This window comes from Pararge aegeria, chromosome 13, assembly GCF_905163445.1.
Source record: "Pararge aegeria chromosome 13, ilParAegt1.1, whole genome shotgun sequence".
Lineage (NCBI taxonomy): Eukaryota > Metazoa > Arthropoda > Insecta > Lepidoptera > Nymphalidae > Pararge > Pararge aegeria.
This window is the reverse complement of record NC_053192.1, coordinates 12,922,666-12,942,933: the sequence shown is the minus strand read 5'-3', so window position 1 is coordinate 12,942,933 and position 20,268 is coordinate 12,922,666. Positions and strand designations below refer to the sequence as shown.

At 34.5% G+C, this 20,268-nt stretch overlaps 1 protein-coding gene across 3 annotated transcripts in view; it reads left to right on the top strand.

The window, feature by feature from the left end:
* Window positions 1-20,268, top strand: part of LOC120628727 (putative polypeptide N-acetylgalactosaminyltransferase 9) — a 197,864-nt gene that overhangs the window by 146,499 nt on the left and 31,097 nt on the right. For all 3 annotated transcript variants that reach the window (XM_039897308.1, XM_039897307.1, XM_039897306.1), the window contains exon 3: window positions 16,139-16,163. The gene's annotated coding sequence lies outside the window, so the exon portion shown is untranslated. The remainder of the gene's footprint in view (window positions 1-16,138; window positions 16,164-20,268) is intronic.

Below are 20,268 nucleotides of genomic sequence, written 5' to 3'. Positions count from 1 at the left end.
TTTGTGAAAATAAAGACAACCAAATTTTTTTGTTGACCAAAAATGTAATCAAGGGATGAGTAAGTTTACTCTAACACAAGATGTATATATTATATATAGTATTTCATTACTTAGAGGTAATTAATATGTATGTATTTCCTATTTAAATAAAGTTTATAAATGTTTATTAATGTATGTTTATTTTATTTACTTCGTGTACCATCCTCTGTTCTTTTCAATGACAGCTTATAATTCTTAGTTTGCGTTTAAAAGATCACTGTAAGTGATAAGACCAGGCCGCCTTTGCACCCTTACTCTTATGCCTTTTTGTATTGCTTCTTTGTGTTTTGTTACAATAAAGTTATTCTATCTATCCGTTGAAGAACCAGAGTTACCAACGTAATTCAACGAGTCGCGAAGATAAAGTGGCTATAATGTGGCAATGAGCGGGCATTTTTTGGAGAACCAATTGACGTTGGGGTCCTTACGTGCTGGAATAGCAGTAAACGCAGCGTTGCTCGACCCCCAGTCTAAAAAGTATTATTTATCATTGAGGAGATATGTGCCTGAAAGAGCAACGAAAAAAAAAGTTTTGAGATGAGATTACTAAATAAAATACCTAATTTTAATGCAAAAAGTTTATAGCTAACTTTATTATGTTCAGGATTAACACCTTGATGGAGTCTATTCACTCGTAATAACCGATTTAGCAGTTAAACTGTCTGAGCGGAAACTGGGCTAAAGTAGGCAATTAAGGCTTTGCGAGCAAACTACCTAGATTTTCGAGTGCCTGTCTGTGCCGTTAATTCACAGTTTTGTGATGAAAATGTAGAGGCAATAATTAAATGTGTCTTTTTATACATTTTCTGACACTAAATTCTTGTTCATTTGCCAGGCGAATGCCACGAGCGGCAACATCAGCGCTGATATCATTGTGACAACGGTATTCAGTAGGTATACGTAAACATCGACAAAACAATCATAAAAAACGGGTTACCATTTCAAATCTCCTTATTATTAACGATATATAAAAGTTCTTAGGGTATGGGAAAGTCTCTAACGCCAATTTTGAATCATTAATGTAATTTAGTTATGTTAGGTAATTTTTCAATGAAATTTGCGTATAACTATTATTTAAAATTAAAAAATTGTTAAGGCACCAATACAGTAAATACCAATATACATTTGCCCCTAGTGACGTCATTCTATTAAAAAATATTACAATCTACTGATGAATGATTAAAGTTCGAAGTGCTTTCCTTTTACTGCTCTTCTCTTTTGCTATAGATAGGTAACGTTATTCATATAATAAATATGAATATTATGGATTGGAACGCAACATCTGTACTACATCTGTTTTTATTCCATAAGCCTTCCAGAAACTGGTCTGGGTAAAACCGTTGACCTATAGACTAAAACAGTTTCGTTCACCAGCCTTAGTAGCCAGTTGTCAATCGATAACACCTAATCAAGTGTTAATCGAAGCCGAACAATGGCGGACTAGTTGCTCCTTTGAACGCTCCACGCTCACGTTTGATCGTGTTACTGCAAACTACATTATGTATCTACAGTGTACATAGATTCTAGCGCTTATATAAAAGCCTTCACAAAAATATTCACTTTGTTAGACATTTTAACGGCCCTACTTAAAAAAGCTAGAATTAAATACTGAATTCTCCTTTTGTTTGTTTTACTGACCAGTGACAAAGATATCGTAATCTTTGTCACTGGTCATGGTTTATACGAAGCTAGTGGACTCGCAGTCGACTTTAAAAGCATACCACTGCTGGTCAGTGAAAAATAGGCTTGAAAAAATGTTTATTCGTGTTCAATACCAAACTAGCATTGGCTACCAGAGACTAGCAACGAATACTCGTTAATCGTATAAACTATTTTTCGGAATTCCTGAAAAATAATTCTACACGTCGTAAAATAGAAATTTGACGTGGACAGAGGCACGAAAAGCAGTTAACGTAGGCAGTAATAAATAACTGCTTTAATTTTTTTCTTTAAATCTTAACACATCATTTGTAATATAGCTAGATAAAAAAAGTTGCAATCAGATGAATCTATTCACTTTCAGTATCTAATCTTGAAGAAAGTTATTTTAAATACGTATAGTTGCTACACGTTCCATTCAACGCCTTCATTTCCTTATGGATGGTATTATGCAAACAGGAACAATGACGAAGTAATCTATCAAAATGCTTTGAAGCGAACGTCGCATACTTGGTACTAACGTTACTGTCTCATCTCACTAAATCCGATGATCCATTGAGCTGTATTATGATCAAATGGAAGAATTTTTTACACTACAAAAACAGACATAAAGTCTAAAAAAGCATATGCTCATGTACGCATATTGTGTACATGTGTACATAAACAATTTGCACAGTAGTACAATTTGACTTATTATACTTTTCTTTCCATGTTTCTGGTACGTAACCTTTCGGCACCTGGGCAGGAGCCACGTTTAACTTGACCTTCAGAACAAGTGTGTATATTTCTAAGCAAGCGCGCTCTCACCTAGTTCTCATGATTGGTTTCCATAATGCGTTATTATTATAATGAGTTCATAAAGCTCTGAGATTAGGTTATATGTCCAAAGATCTAGTCATCGAGAGTTCTTCAAAATCCTACGCAACAGAAAAGAGAAGCATGTTTACTGCTTATACTCGACAAATATTATACTAATCTCCATTTCCATAAGCCTAGCCTGAATCGTCCTGTTAATGAGTAATAGCCTTCCTCCAACCTCTATACAACTCACTGTTCTGTGCCCATCGAGCCAGTCTCATAATAATCGTGTCACACTACCATAGTTTGAAATCTGACTGTTCTAACTACTCACTCCACTTACGTTACTTGATGTATTACAAAACATACGAATGCCCATCCAATTTTAGATTAACAGACTTCGATATTCCTACACAGACAGACTTGGAAAATAAATAAAGCAGAACATTCCGAAAAGGCATACACATGCTGACATTCCATATTTGCTTACGAATCTTCAAGTTTCTTTATTTATATTGAAGAAATTTTTTTTTACCGCCAAAAATAAATATTCAAAACTTCCATGTGTCCTTACACGCCTTTAACTTCCTTTATGAAAGTATATATTTCAGTTGGAAAAACAAATGAAGCAAACATATAAAATTAAGACATATATTCATATTCAAGGTTTCCGTTCACGCTTACTTTAAGTACTAGTAGTTTTACTACTTTATTTTGCCACTTACTTTAAGTCCATGGTTTCTTCAACCCATTCTAGGTTTGATTCAATTTCCTATAAATCAGTATATTGTTCCAGGTAGTCCAAAAATAAATATTGTGCTCACACTATGTTTCCTTCAATGCCTTCTTTCATCTTACTTATGGATGGCAGTATGCAAACATGAACAATGATGAAGTAATCTATCAAAATGTTCGAAACGACGCCGTCGCATACTCGGCAGCCTCATTAACTTTACAGGTCACGGAATGATCCCCCGAGATGTGCAATATTGGAGGCTGGAGCTTACGAGAAAAATCAATATTATAAGTATTTCAGAGAAATCGTTTGAAGGGCTTATAACAGGTTCCCACAGCCTTTGATGGTTATATGAGTTGTTAAGGTAACTTTTTTAAAAGGGAATCTTCGAACAAAAGGTTGACTTAATGAAAGCTTAATGAAAAAAGGTTTTTCAATTATACGATAATATGAAAAATTTGAACTCAAGTATTCATAATAAAAATCGCTAGATGCCACGTTATGTCATAGATACATGCAGATATGCTTGATACATAGTAGCATTATAAAATAAATACTGATAATGAATTAGAACTGTTTGAAAGAAGACAAAAAGTAATTCTGAAGACATAATGTTCCCTGCAATAAGTTATGTTTATTGCATTATTTTAAGTAAAAAGCCTAGAATGATCTACATCACCACTTTTTTTTTTATATTATTGTCTACTACTATTTTAGTTATATTTAAAGGGTATGCTAATTACACTGTTCGCCCATTATTACACAACTGAAAATCTAAGAAACGAAATGAGATAGAAATGGGTGTTTGTAAGTAAGAAATTGAAACTCTTAGTTAAGCTGTATGATTAAGTAAGTAGTATTGGTTCACTCTTGATGTTTAACTTTATTAGACTGACATTAAGAATGACAAAGAAAAACGTCTGTCGTATAGACTTTTAAAAAACCTTGTTAAAGTCTTAACTATAGATCGACATTAGAGTCATGCTAGTTTTAAAAGCATGTTAAGGTCGAGTCATGATCACTGATCAGGTATTGTAGGTGTCCTAACAGTATCTGCACGATTTTCATAAAGGAGCTTACTCACTACTCATGGTTTTTTTTTCTAGCACGCGAACAATATTACTTCGTTCAATTACTAGTCATACTACGAATGTCTAATCGAATGACAATATACACATCGCATTCTAACCCGTAAGCGTAGCTTGTGTTATGGGTTAGGATAACTGATGAATAATATACGTAAATACACATAATATACAGATAAACACCCAGACACTGAAAATCATTGATTATTCATCACACAAACATTTTTCCAGTAGTGGGAATCGAACTTGCACAAAGCAAGCAGGGTCACTGCCTATAACCAGTGAACTTGCCAGTGTTTGCGTTCTTTTGAACTAAAAGGGGTGAATATTTTAGACAATGCGCCGTTATATTTATAATATACAGTGCAATCGAATAACGTGATGCAAATAAAAAAACAAAGTTACTTATAAAGTGAAGGGATAAATTCGTATCTTTAAAGGTTTTAATTAGCAAAAAACCTGTCAATTTTTAAATTTTTCATTCAAAACTCGTGTCGACACACAGTTGTTGTCTACTACCGATGTTTATTGTTTTTTTTTTCAGCGATTAAACGAGTGAAATGTTTTAACTCGTTGTGTAATACGTTCATAAAAGAACTCGCTGCTTTTAAGGGAAATTTATCACAAGCTAATTTTTTTTTTAATATTCCACTACAATTTAGCCATCTGCTGGATGCAGTCTAAGATCGTAACGGGCTTTCTTGTTAGGGGTATGGCAGTAATATATTAAAACCATCGGTACCCCTAATCGGCTTCTACGCGACATCGTACCAGAATGCTACAACACTTAGCGGCACGTTTTTGTCGTAGAGCTAAAGCCGAAGTCGAACTAGGCAAAAGGTTTAAGTAGGTAAAAAAAATTCTATCTCTTAAACGTTTTTGTTTTTATAAGTTTGATAAGCAGCATATCGAATCAGCTGAGAATAAATATGGATTGTGATATTACGCATGTGCTAAAAAAATATAGAGAATGGAAGGGCCAAGGTGTTCAGATATTCACTTCAATACCCACAATGTTCAGGATGGCACTTAGATCTTTCATTATTTAACAGTATTATTGAAGCTAAATACCTAGTTTCTTAGCAGTACTTATTTATTCTCATGACTATTATTCTTCCTTCCTATTAAAGTATTAAATTTATAAAAGACATCATTAAATCCCACCAACCTGCTTTAGAGCAGTGTTGTGGGTCTGTACTCTATAAACCTGACTTCCCAAGGAGTGAAATAAAACAACTGGACTGACTCTAATACTGTATAATAGGCTTCTCTATAATTCATATTACTTGTTACCTTCAAATGACTCTACTACCAGTTCGGAATGCTGTCTTCGGCAGAGAAGACCACTGGCAAGAAACTCTACCGTTGCTCTTTTATTCAATCAATTAAAAAGACTTATAAACACAATTACAACATTGTCATATGTAATAACGCTAGGCCCTTTGATACAAGACATATTTTAAGACAGTTAAAACATAACTACTATGATCACTTATAACATCAGGACTTTTGGAACAAGTTGTTTGTATAGAGCAACCTCTGCTACATAAACTGTGTGTGTAAAATAATGCTAGGGCTCCATATATGATACCAATAAATAACCCAAAGGATGAGATATACTTATCTGATGCAACATCAGGTACAACCATAGTACCAACAACTTTTAACAACTTATCTCAACTCCATCACCAATACATACGACTCTTGTTTCGTCACAACAATATTTCCTTAAGTATATCGTTTCCATTATAAATCATCTATTCCAAATTTATAACGTTCTATCCACAATACTTTACTTAATCTCCTTTTCTCAATTAATTAATTAAAATCCGTCCTAACTTTTCTTTCCCGCCAATCGATCTTGTCAAACCCGCGTCTCCCGCCATAGATCCTATACTTTTATTTGACAGTCTACTAAAGTTCATTATTCTATTTTCAATACATTATCAATGAGTATACAAACTATGATTTGTTGATATATTTAATATAATCATCGGGTTTATCATAGATAAAGTGCTGTAATTCCCTATTTCCTAACACATGCATGCTTTTCTACTACCGCAATATTTATTCGGTTGGCGACTCGCCTCGTCCTGTGCAATTAGCTTTAAAGTAGTTTTTAGCTTTTTCGAATTTCATAGTTAAAGGAACATGCAAATTGTCCCTTTAATCGGCTTGTACACAAAACCATTACTTAACTTGTTACACTTAAAGTAGTACCATACTTTTTGAAATGAAACACTTGTTTTAGCCCAGTAATTTTTTACTTGGTTTGGTTTGGTTTTTTAAAGAATTCAATATCATTTTACCAAGCTGTAGTCATTTTAGCTGTTGGTCAGTTGTATTTGTTACGCAATTATATTTCGCGGTTAATTATTAGTTTTTTTTTCATTATTCTCAGTGAAAACGTTCTTTTACCACATAGAATTTCCGGTGCTCTAATTCATTGTTCAATTCTCATTAGAATAAATAGTGTTCACGCTACAACCTTATTTAAAACAGGATATAATTAAACAAACATGCACATATCTCAATCGATTTAAAGTGTCATACATTATTCCAATAGTTGGTAGATAGGAACGAAGATATTATAGTATTTAAAAATGTATGGCTAAGACAGAGAATATGAAATGTATAACATGAACATACGAATAGCATTATGCTATTCATCTTTATATATATATTTCTTGTCTGCGTGTGTATGTCACTGAATTCCTCCTAGATGGCTGGACCGATTGCAATGAATTTTTTGGTATACGTACGTTTGGGTGGCAACCTGGATAGTTTAGATTCACAAATTAGCCCGACAGATGGCGCTGGGGTCCGCTAGTATGATATATAAATTATCATTCTTTATTTAAAAATTGTAGGTCGCATATATGCTTGAAACAAATTTGAAAGATTGTCATGATACTTGTCGTACCAGCTATTTGGAAAGTATCGTAAGTTTTATAGTTGGTAACTTTAACACAAAAATAAGATTCTGTAAATTCTCAATAAAATATAGATTCTTGCCAATTAGAATTTTAATGACCGCCGAAATAAAAGTCTTTCTAAATTAACTTTTTCAGAGAAAGCGAAAAGTTTTAATTGATCAAATCAGTAAATTACGAAAAGTAAAAAAGGGGCAGTTCAGTTACAAACAAAATGGTTTACACCAAGGTATAATAAACTGGAGTTTGAAGCCCATTTTGTCCCATTACGTTGCATAGGTAGAGTTCTGAGCTTTCGTACAATTTATGTTCTTCAGGTATTATCTCATATTTTTCTTATTAACAATGACGGCACATATTCGTTGGTTTATAGAAATTTCCTATAAATATTTTCTCAGAGAATTGTTCTTAAATAGTTATTTTCTAAGCTTGATTTTTTGTATGCTGTAAGAACGCCTGGTGAGACTGACGAGCGCTACACAAAGTAGGTACGCTTGCATTGCATAGGGCAATAGGGTGAAAAAACCTGCTACACTCCAAACTTTAAGGGATTTCCCTTAAAGTTTGCAGTGTAGTTTCAGTAGTAGTTTCCTCATATCGACCATTACCGGTCCACTACAGGGCACGGATCTCCCACAATGAGAAAGGTTTAGTCCGCACTCCACCACGCTGGCCCAGTGTGGATTGGAGGACTAAGGAAAATCGACTGGACTTAAAGGAATTAAATTAATTCTGCTTTGGTAGGTCAAGTCAATTTAGTTTATTCATCAGAATTTGCATTTGATGAAAATTGATGATCTAAAAAGTGAAAACAAAAGAAAACCTAATAACGAAGTAAATTCTCGGTTGCCCAGTTTGTATACTATTAGGCTTCGGCTGTGTAGACTCCAATTTTTTTAACTGACCGTCAAGCTGCACAGGTTTCGAAATTTGGAATTAGTAGCCGTGGCTTCCCAAAATGAATTTATTATAACGAATTGGAATATTAATATTTGCGGGATCTATCTAATTCTTCTAAATTAAAAATAATTTAAATGAAAAAGTTTCCGATTGATGATTATATAGAAAGTAAAAAGGTTACCTACTCAAAGACAATGTGTGTAATAATAAACTACCAAGGGACCCGTTTCCCCTTAAATATGCTTCGGGTGTGTAACCCAAATTTTTAGAGAGACCATTACGTTGCATAGTAGAATAGGCGCTGAATGTGAACATGTACTTTAATTAGGTTATACGGCCTTCCGTAATGCTACAATGGACTGGCCTCAGACAATTGTGCCTTTGAAATTCGTGTGTGGATGTTGGTAATTTAATGTACATTGCGGTGAAGCTCGTTAATTGATGTTACTTTTGCTAAATGTAAAACTAAAACTCTAGTGTGCATAGGAGGTATCCGATGGGAGGCTCTTAGGCCGTGGATACCCCCGCCATACCCCCTATTAAGGGGGGGGGTATAGTGCTACCCTTATTATAGAATTATACCCTACCCTTGGGGGGGTGGAAATTATACAAACGGTGTAACGCAAACTTTTTTATTTATAACTTAATGCAAAAATACAAATTTTCCCACAATCAATCTTTATTTGTTTAATCCGTTTACGGTAGGAATATAAAAAAAGGAATACTAGAGTGCTCAATGAATATTCTTTCAAAATTTCAACATTCAGCCGTTTAGGCTGTAGGTTGTCTGTCTGTCAGTCAGGACAAAGCCTTTCAGTGTATAAAAGGCAATATTAAATATTTCAAAAGTAGTTTGAGAACGTATGAAAACTCTTTTATGTTTTGCGTCTTGAATGAGAATCAAAGTAAAATTAATTATATGGAAATATCAAATAACATCTGATTTTGGGAGATTTCTTGGATAAGTAAATACCAATACTGCTATTACATTTTGCCTGTGGACATAACATAACTGACATAGTATTTTTTTTTTTGATAATAACATTGAAATATTTTCGTCACCTCCACTGATAGGTTGTTAGAAAATAAGCATCTTTGAAATTCGTCCGCGCAGTACATACGAAGTTAAGACCATTTTGAATCCATGAACATGATTTTATGTTCCCTAAATTATTTTTGTGGTACCCAAATAATTCTTTGGCTTTCATCTTTGTGATTTTAAGCAAGAGGTCTCGGGTTCGAATCCCAGCAGGGGCAATTTGGTAATTTATAATTTCTGAATTTTCTCTGGTCTGGTCTGGTGGAAGGCTTTGGCTGTGGCTAGTTACAACCTCACCGACAAAGACGTGCCGCTACGCGATTTAATGTGCCGGTGCGATGTCGCGTGGAAACTTATTAGGGGTATGACTACCATACTCCCTAACAGATTAGCCCGCTACCATCTTAGACTGCATCATTACTCCAACACGTGAGATTGCAGTCAAGGGCTAACTTAAGATATTGAAGCTATGCTTTCTTTTTACGGGGATCTAAGCTAAGCGAGGTCTTAAGTCCAGCAGAGCACTGTTATAGACGATTATAATGGTCACATAAACACCACGAAAAAGAAAAGTTTGAGTACTAACGTGATGTACGTGTGCCCATAGAGTACCAGTTGCCTACGACTACGTCAACATATAAAACTGAATATAAAAAAGTCATGATTCGTTTACTGAATGACTTACCAAACCCTTATCAATGAAAATTTCAATTCCTTTTCCTCGGAAATTCCTACGGGATATCTTTTGTTTTGCAATTGACTTATCGCTATCACTATAAGACACTTGTAATTTATCATATTAGTGGGTAATCAGGCATTATCTCCAATTTGTTAGATCACATTATTGTTTAAATAACCCGGTTAAACGAAAAGCGATGCTTTAAGTTGCATTCTTGAGACGTATATGATCCCACCGGTAAATTTAATCTCACAGGTAATAAGAAATTTTAAGCGGCCGACGGCGAGGGTTCTTCTTGATCCTGAGAGGTAAAATTTTACCATGTAAACTTTAATTCCATTTTCTCTAATCTGTAGTTCAGAGCGCAATTTCGAATATAAAGCTACCTTTTAGCTTTGCTTTTTGGCAAAAGGCACCATTAGGTACCTTTTGCAACGACGCATTTGTTTTGGTAATAATCGATAGCATCTCTACAATTGCTAGCGTTTAGATGATAAACCAAGGTACGTATCAACGCCAAATTAACCGGTGGATGTTTGGCTAAAATTTTCTCGTTATCTTTTAATCTTGTCAAGTAGTAGTAGAGCTTTTTGTCAAAGAGCTCGTCCTGGTTAGTGTTACTGCTATCCTTATTTCTGCCACCGTGTCGCATTGCTATGTTTCGGTTAGCCGTGGTTGCTAGTGTAAATAAAGGCACATGTGGTATAACACCTACGCCTCTGGTTGATGGGTGATGATTTTCCACTTTTCCTCAGGTGGGTCCATACCTCTGCTTAGTCCTTCAATTATTACTATAAATAAAAAACCAGGGCCTCCGTCAACGCAAGATAACTATTGGATATATTATGAAAATGGTTGTCTGGAAGAGATCGCTTTAGTGATAAGACCGCCTTTGCACGCTCTATTTTATTTTCATTATTTTAAGTTTCTTCTGTATTTGTATAGAAGAGACAGACAGACACAATTTTCTGTTCGCGGACTATAGCAAATGAAGCTCAATTCTCATAGCGAAAGAACTATGTATCTTTTAAATAAATAATTAAAATTAATTTATAATTTCGCCATTATTTATTTCCCATTTCTCAGACCAACTTCGCCAACCGAGTTTCCAAGTCGACGCGCCTCGGGGCACTTATAACCCGCGCTGTATCCTCTATATCCGCTCTTAATAAGGGCCTCGACGCCTAATTGACTTAACATAGGATTAATAACGGCTAAACGTTGAATTATGTTTAGCAGCAGCTTCTTATAACGTTTTACCCCTTATTATTAGGTTTCATAGTATCACTTATAATTTTAAAAATAATGGATATTCTTAGCAATATTCATGGTTTTTTTACCTGAGTTTCTCTACACGTCATTTGAAATTATAATAATTCCTCCTAACAGAGTATAACCTTTGCTAATGGCCTTTATAAGCATTGCTAATGGCCTTGTTTACGGTACAAACTTTTTAAAATAGTTATCTAAGAAGTAGAATGCCTTCAAAACCAGGTTGATGTTACTTTATCAACAATAACGAAAACCATCAAAGTTCCTATCATCCTATACCCGTTTTTAATTTAATTGTATAATGTAATGATATGCAATTGAAATACATAAAAATAAGTGCAAAGTTAGTTTGACACACCTTTATGAAAATAAAAATATCATAACGACATGACTTGATAACTGAATACATAAAGAATTGATAACATCGACCGATTAAGCTATCAAATAATAATAAAATAAAAATAAAATTCTTATTGTTATTTTGTTGCAATATAAAAAATAAATATGTTTCGGTATACCAAAAGGCTATTTAAACGGTTCAAAGATTATGCACTTTAATTATATATTAATCTGTACGAGTCGAACGTTAACAAACCGTAACTAAATAACCCAATGAGACATTTTGATCATATATCTATCTATATATATAAAAGAGAAAGTGTGTGGGTATGTTCCGTAAAGGCTCCGAAACGGCTGCACTGATTTCAATGAAACTTTGAGGTAATTTTCGGATTGACCTGGCGAGTAATTCTGTAAAGTTTGGTGACGATCGGAGCACTCCTATTTTTGAACTGTCAAATACAGCTTTTATTTACTATGATGATATTCTATTGTTGGGTGTACATGGGTGTAGATAATGATCTTCACCCGCTCGAGAAGAGAATAGAAGAGAATGAATACGGAGAGAAATAAATGATTTTATATATTACTTAAATTAAAAATGTAATGATGTAAGTTTATTGTTTAAATAAAATAAAGCAAAATCTAGCCCGGCGAAGCGGGCTGGGATACGCTAGTATGTAATAATATTTCATTTTATTCATCGAGTAGGTACGCTGTTATAAAAAAAGAGTTCATTCAGATTTTTAGACACGTCGAGCTAGAAATTGAATGACCACGGACCCTGTGCCTCTGTAACGAGCTCTGCCAAGCACCCTCGAGAACACGGGCAGGGCTGCCAAAATCTCCACATTAATTAAGAGAATCTCGAAAGTTGGTACTTAACGATTAATTGATTCGTTAAGTTTCGATGAGTCTGACTGTCTTCCAAGCATTGCTTTAAAAAGCAAATACAATGTGAAATAATTCTTTCTTTATTCTCTTTCTACATACTTGTAATAGATGATCCTTTTGTTGCGTTCATACAAATCTTTACATGGTAGTGAGATGATGGTAAAAATAACTACAAGCTAAAGCTACAAGATTCCAAACGAGTCCAGTAGGGCTAATAAGCGCGAAACGAAAATTCGTGGTCTACCACTTCCTCTAGTCCATTTTGAGATAAGATGAGAAAATTACGAGTCATAACTAAACTGATAATCATCTTTTCAGCCCGCTGAAATACATTCCTTTTTTAAAGAGCGGCACCAGGCCTTGTCTTCATCCATTCGGTACCCATGATGCTCTCTTTATGTCTTCAGTAATTGTAACAACATTTTTTTCAAAGAGAACTTTTGTTTTTTGAAAGACTTTTTAATTATATTTAGTTGCAATTATTACACTGGTTGCGTTTTACTTTGTCATTAGTAGAGTACATATTTCATGAAGATACGATTTTTCTATTTTTCTCTAAAAATGGTAAGATAGAAGTTGGATGACTGCTGATTCGGTGCCTTAATAACGAGCACGGAAAAGCATCCTCAAGCTTGTCGATAGGGCTACCAAGCTGTTTCGTTCCTTTTATGAGAATACGTCTGAATTGTAAGCACCTGAAAGAATAATTGTTCGTATGTTTTATTCTTCACATTTTTATTACAATCTGAGGATTACGGCTTAAAATTTAATACGGTATGTTCATCAAAATAATAAGTAACTAATTTCTATACAAAAGATGTAATTACCGAAGTTTGATCATCGTAATAAAACAAAAACAAGTCGCGCGGTATCTAGCTGATTTCGTTCCTATTATGAGAATTTATCTGAATTGTATTGGCAACGGCCAAGAGTTCAAACAACTTTCTTATTATTCATTAACTTTTATTTTCCTTATTTGTTTTTACACTTCTATTTTCATTTATTACTCGACACTATTTAACACAAGTTGCCACTTCGTTGAACGTTCGCGTTCGAATGCCTGAATTTTCGTAGAATGGCCCCCGAGGCGCCATCTTTGTCCCCTCCTAAATTGTTGTTGATCACGTGATATTTAGCAAAAATGCGCGAACCGGAAACGAACTCGCAATCCATGTTAAATCTTATACAATTTACTTAATATTAATATAATTATTCATTTAGTCTATTTTAAATAATTGTTGAATAAACAAATATTACAAATCTACGCTAAACAGTATTTATAATAATTACATTCATAATTAACATCCGGAAATAACAATTCTCTAGTCATACTAGGATCTTGATTATGTTATTTTATACATTTAAACATTTACAGTAAAAGTTTGACAGTAAATAATCTTTAATTAATAAATAACCCTAACAATTGTTAGCACCCGAAAGAATAATTGTTCGTATGTTGTTATTCTTCACATCTTATTTACAATCTAAGGTCATCTACAAAAGATGTTATTACTGAAGTTTAATAATCGTAATAAAACAAAAACTAATAATTAAAACTTCTAATAATTTTCAGGTTTTGTAAAGTGAAAAGGTAATAATAAAATACTAAAAACAAAATTATGTTGAATACTTTTTTCGTGTTGAAATAAAATCATAGTTCCAAATAATTTCCCGCAGGTAAATTTTGGTGTTAAAATAAATGTAAGATAAATTTCAGTCGAAGTACAACCCTATCCTGCGTCCGTACTCTAACGGCTAGGTTATAAACGAGTTCAGTTTTCACTCAAGGGTCTTTTGTGAGATCCTTTGAGTGCTCCATGATTTTCGGTCACCTGACTTCATAGCGATTGGGTTAAGCCGGACTTGGGGTTCTAAAGGTTGAGTTCGGGCGGTTATATTTTTCCGCATACGAGATTTTATCGAGTAGAGGATATTGAATTCTATTCTCACTGAACCTTGGAATCAGCTTAATCGGATGCCTAAAGAGTGATTTAGGAGATTCCTAGAGAACAAACTCACGAACTCATCAAGTAATGTATAATGACGTTAGGCGCCGTCTCAAATTAAGAAACCGATTCGGCGGATCGTAAAGCTTTTTTGGATATCAGAGCACCTGCATGTGTCTGGACGAAGCAGAGTAAAGTATAATCGTGGCTCTATTGATACAACTCTTATTTTTTTAAATTAAATGTGTCCAATGTATTTTTTCACTAACCCCGTCCAAAGTTTTGCGCTACGCCGCTTACACGTCTTTTGTAAAATATAAAAAAACCCCATATTCATATCTAAGTTCAAAACTTGGAGCGTTTAATTATTTTAATATCTCTAATTACAGCTTAACTCATTTAAACTCCAACATAAAACAATTTTGAACGTTTAACTTTCTTTCAGTTTGTTCGGTTTTTCCGTGTCTGTATATATTGTGCATACCTATAAAGTATTTATTGTGCATACATTAAAAATATACATGTTTGTATAAGACTACGATCACTTTTTTCGTTTAAATTACTTTAAAGTAATAAATGTAGTTTTGAATCGTCAGTACATACGTACCTAATTGACATTAAAATAAGTAGGTACCTTTTTTCTCAAAACAAATTTGCAATCAGAAGGTTAAATTAAAAGTGTATCCGCTTATATTTCAAGGTCTAATCAACCAAAAATTACGTAGGTTTAAGTATTAAGAAGGTAAATTTATTACTAGGTCTAGAGAATTGATAATGATATACGATTCAAAATAACTTAATTTCGATTTTCTCAGCATATTCTACCAACCTTCCGAACTTGTTTTACTTAAGAATTAGGAATCAGTCTATTTCACAAAAACAACATTAATTCTGAGTTCCTAGTAAGGTACACCTGAACATTTTATATATTTAAATTATACATTAAATTTATACAGGAAATTATAATAATAGTTGAGGTAGAGTTTTTTGTGACTCGAGCTAGTAAGCAAAGTACTTCCCCGACTTCACAAGCGTGGCAGTGGTACTACTGCCATGCTTATTTCTGCCGCCCCGCAGTATTGCTGTGTTCCGGTCCAAAGGCCGTGGTTCCTGGTATAAATGGAAGCCTCATCTTAACTCCTACGCCTCAGATTGACGATCCAGGGCGGCACTTGGTAGAACGTGTTTCTAGCATGCATTGCAAAGTGTTGCTTTGCTTATAGTGGATAGATTCCCACTTATGGACAAGTGGGACATCTGTTGCTCATTTCTTTTTCTTCTTTCCCCTGGGCTTGTCTCCGTACTAGGTCGGCCGGAACCTTACGTTGTGCGTAGTGTCACTGGTACCGCTCCCCGCTGGGTAACTCCAGCCAGCCGAGCTCACTCCAGAAGCTTAGCAGGCCGCCCAGGTCGTCAAGTGCTTCAGGGAATGATGCTGGGGAGCGAAGGTATGCTGCGCGTTGTTCTGCTACTCCTCTACATCGGAGCATTACGTGTGTCGGTGTTTGTCTATTGCTCATTTATTACAGGGTATAAAAAAGTCGGTTAAAATGCTCCGTTGGTCTAATGATTGGCATGTTGAACTACGGAGTACGATGTGTTCTTTATTCCCAGGTCGGCCAAAAAAAAACAATTCTTAAATCAAGGCTGGTACTGGAAATTCCTTGATAGAAAAACCAAAGCCAACCGCTGTACCAACCAGACAGTTGTATCTAGGGCGTCTATTTATGGTTTCACTCTTCATAATAGTAATTGTGTGTATGTAAAGAAAAATCTTTTTATTCTTTTATTAATAAAATATGTTCTCCTTTGTTCACAGGTTCTGTGGCAGAATAAACGAAAAGGTGAGCTTGTGGTATTTTTTATTACAAAATAAATAGGAATCGAAAGAAAACACATTACTGGGTCTAATGGAACTGGAATGGAAAAAATACGGGAAACGTTAGAGAATACCATTAAACATTTTCAATAAAGGCCGATTGATGTCATTTTCTTTCAGCCATTAATTCACCTATTGTGAGTGACGTTGGGCTATCGGGGCACGGATTCAATCAATTGACCCAACAGTCACGGATAGGGCGAAGGTTCCTGCTTGGGGAAACTTGAATGACCGTCGATTAATGGAGGCGATTTGGTTTCGATATCCGTTGAGATAATTCTAATAAAGGAAAGTAAACAAATTTATATATTTTATATTACTTTTACCGAGTATCTTATTCATCTATTGTTAGTAACATTGGGTTATTGGAAATCCAATCAATTGACCCCAACGGTTACGGTCCGGGTGAGAAAGGAACGTAGAATAGAATAGAATAGAATAGAAAAACTTTATTGTAACACAACACAATTAAAAGTACTTAGTACTAGGGTCAAAAGGCGACCTTATCACTAAAAGCGATCTTTTAAAGGCAACCTGAGCGTGCGAAGCCGATAAAAAAGTTGAAAGTGGATGGTGCATAAAGCATGTTACAAAAAATAAAATAACCTTACTTATACTACATTTACATAATAACTACGAAAATAACAATATAAATTTATATGTACTATAATAGATGTTTATGATATATATTTATTATAAGCTTACACAATACTCAATTACATATATAAGTAATTAATAAGTAATAAGTAATAAACGTACCTACTTGGGGTTCAATGATTTTTTTGGCTTCGATTAAAAGAGAGGATTTGGTTTGGATATCCGATGAGACCATTCTTATTAAGAATTGTTTGTGTGACTCGTTCGGTCCAAGCAGTGGAATTTAAAATTCTCTTTAAAATAACTATACGCAGTAATGGTAGTCCATTGGTTGATATGATGATTAAAGAGGAGACGCAGAATACCCGTGCTCCGTCTCTTTCACTGTCCATTTTTATAAACTAACCGTGTCTAATTTCCGAACGGCATGGAGTTGGGCTATTGGGGCACGGATTCAATCAATTGACCCAAACAGGCGCGGGTCGGGTGAGCGAGGGCTCGGACACTGGGTGTCTCGAATCATTACTTTGACCGTTATTAACGATAGTGTAGCGCCTAATGGGGACGATTTGGTTTCGAGATAAATTTAATGGTGCGCTCGCGATAAATCCTGGCCGCTCTCAATTGCTATCTATTAAATGCCTGACGCGAACACTTCTGTTAATCTGGTAATTTTAAATGGAAAACGCCATGGTTTATTTCATCATCATTTTACGCCTTTTTAGCTAGGAACATTAAACTCGTTCATAGGATTCTTTGCTCTTATTGCACATTCAAATTACGGCTAACTGGCATAATACTGTTACACCTAGTTTTTATTTTTATGAAAATTTTGAACATAAATATAAATTATTGTTTGCGATTACATCGTCCTCACTTGTATACTTTCTAGCCAAATTCTGTTTTTCGTTAAACTGAATCTCGTGACTCATTTTCTATTAACGAATAAAGTTAAGACATTCATGCACTAACTGGTAGAATATACTTGTTTTTTTATTTGTTACTAAATCTGTTTATATCTACGTTCTTTTGAATAATTTTTATTTATTACTTATTATTGATAAAGGGACCTGCGGGACTACAAAAACCCAAAATAAAGCAACGAAGTCGCGGGCAAGAGCTATTATGAATTTATTATTGGAACCGTGCAAGGTTGTCGGCCTTTACACAGGATGATGAAGTTTACACGATCATTTATAGGGACATATTGGAATATAATTTTATGACTTTTCAATTTCGTTTGATGCGTTGTGACGGAGGATTGGGTCTCTTATTATTTATTGTATTGCTTTCATGTGCATTATTGTATTGCTTATTCAAACTTAACACTAGTCTATAATTTTACACAGGCAGGAGAACTTATCAAAATATTGCATTCATTTGGCTATTTATAGCAGCATAAAGAAAAATCATAATTGCTTAATTCAAAATTCAAATTAAATAATAGGCACTTAATATGAAGCTTTCATACATTTAACATGTTACACTAATGTTAATGATGGTGATAACTGCATTCGTTAACTTAAAACTAAAGCTAGGAGGGTACCAAACTCGCTCTGGTCTAAGAAGACCCACAATAAACTTAGCCAGGTTTTTTTTATTGTTATCACCATCTCACAGTCTAGTTAATGTTTACCTATGAAGTTAGAGCAATTCATACCTAAGCTTTTTATCAAACATGTAATCCTTCCTATTATAATAGGATTTTTTTATACCTAAGCTTATATTTTATATAAACTTAGACCTTATTGAGACACATCTCATCCCTTTCATCTGGTAATTTGTTATAAAATGATGTACCCAATTACCCTTAAATTACCCTTAAATGAATTACTAATTTTATGCAGCCTAGTAAATTGCGCTACAAGTTTATTTTTACTTCTAATTAATATTGATGTTTTTTTCGACGGCCGATTGGCGCAGTGGGCAGCGACCCTGCTTTCTGAGTCCAAGGCCGTGGGTTCGATTCCCACAACAGGAAAATGTTTATGTGAAAAACATGAATGTTGTCCAGTGTCTGGGTTTTTATATGTATATTATAAGTATTTATGTATATTATTCATAAAAATTTTCATCAGTCATCTTAGTACCCATAACACAAGCTACGCTTCCTTTGGGACTAGATGGCGGTGTGTGTATTGTCGTAGTATATTTATTTATTTAATTATTTAATGTTATAGTCAACTTTGTCAATAGGTATTACAATAAGACGCTGTAAATGCTTTGCATTAGGGTAAATAATTGTATGTTAAAAGTTTAACGATAAATAAATATAAAGTCAAGATATCTGCTTTCTGTATTTTGGACAAAGAGGTATCAAGGTTGACGTCACAAAATAAAATATTCGTCGTTTGTTGGGATTTCAACGCCAAATATAAACGTTAAGAGGGATAAAGTTAACAAAACGAAATCAAAAAGTTCAATCGTCCAAATATTATTACTAATATGTTTTTGGTATCGGTATGTTCGGCGATTCACCAATTACGAAAATGCTGAGATAATATCATGCTGTCGATCTTGCACTTACTGTTGCGAGTACGTAATGGAACGCATTTTTACATCGCTAGATTAAGATTAAATCTGTTATGTGATTAAATGTTGAAATGCATTTGTTTAGAAAGATAGATTTTATTTTACCTTGTTTTCGAATATCGTAACTGTTTAGTTGGTGATGAAAAATGCTAAATCTTAATATTGTTCCGAAATGTACTCGGTAGGAGTCACGGTTAAACAAGGTATTTACGAAGATATTAGAATATCTTCGTAAATACTTAGAATACTTCGTAACTCAACGGATTGCAGTAATACTCGCAGAACAAACACACATTTTCTACTGAATACATAGCTACTCTTATCTTGATGTTACTACCTCGCAATAAACAAAAAACTCTGGACACCTGTATTAACTCGTATGTGTAAGAGTAATTTTGTACTAGATACATGTCGCTCGACAAAAAGTTGCGTTATGCCTCGCTGGAGACAACTCACAGGAATTGACTATTATTGAGTGCTACTAAAACTATTCAACACGTGACGTGCATCCTTCAGGTTTTAATATTGAGTGCGAGCGCTTACTGGGCACTATGGGCTTCAAACTGCAAGAAGGCTGCGGAGACGCCGCTGCATTTAATCTGTTCCTGCCTTGCGTTGATGCATAAACGCAGCAAGCAAACGCGTTTTGGAAAATATATTATATAACCAGAAATAAACTGCTGCTTTTTCTGGCGGTAACCAATACTTGCTGGGAGATTTAGACAGCGGCGTCACAATAGATCGTAACCGGTCCAATCGACACCAGAGTTCAGGCGAACCTGAACCGCAGGCAGAGGAAGAAGAAGATGTATCACTTTGTACCGTTCAACTGTTCAGCTGCTTATGCTGATTTGTGTAATAAATGAAGGTACCCGTCATGACATGACTTACCCAACCCGCTCCTATAGGAACCAGCAGGTTGCTTGCTGCAAATGATAATA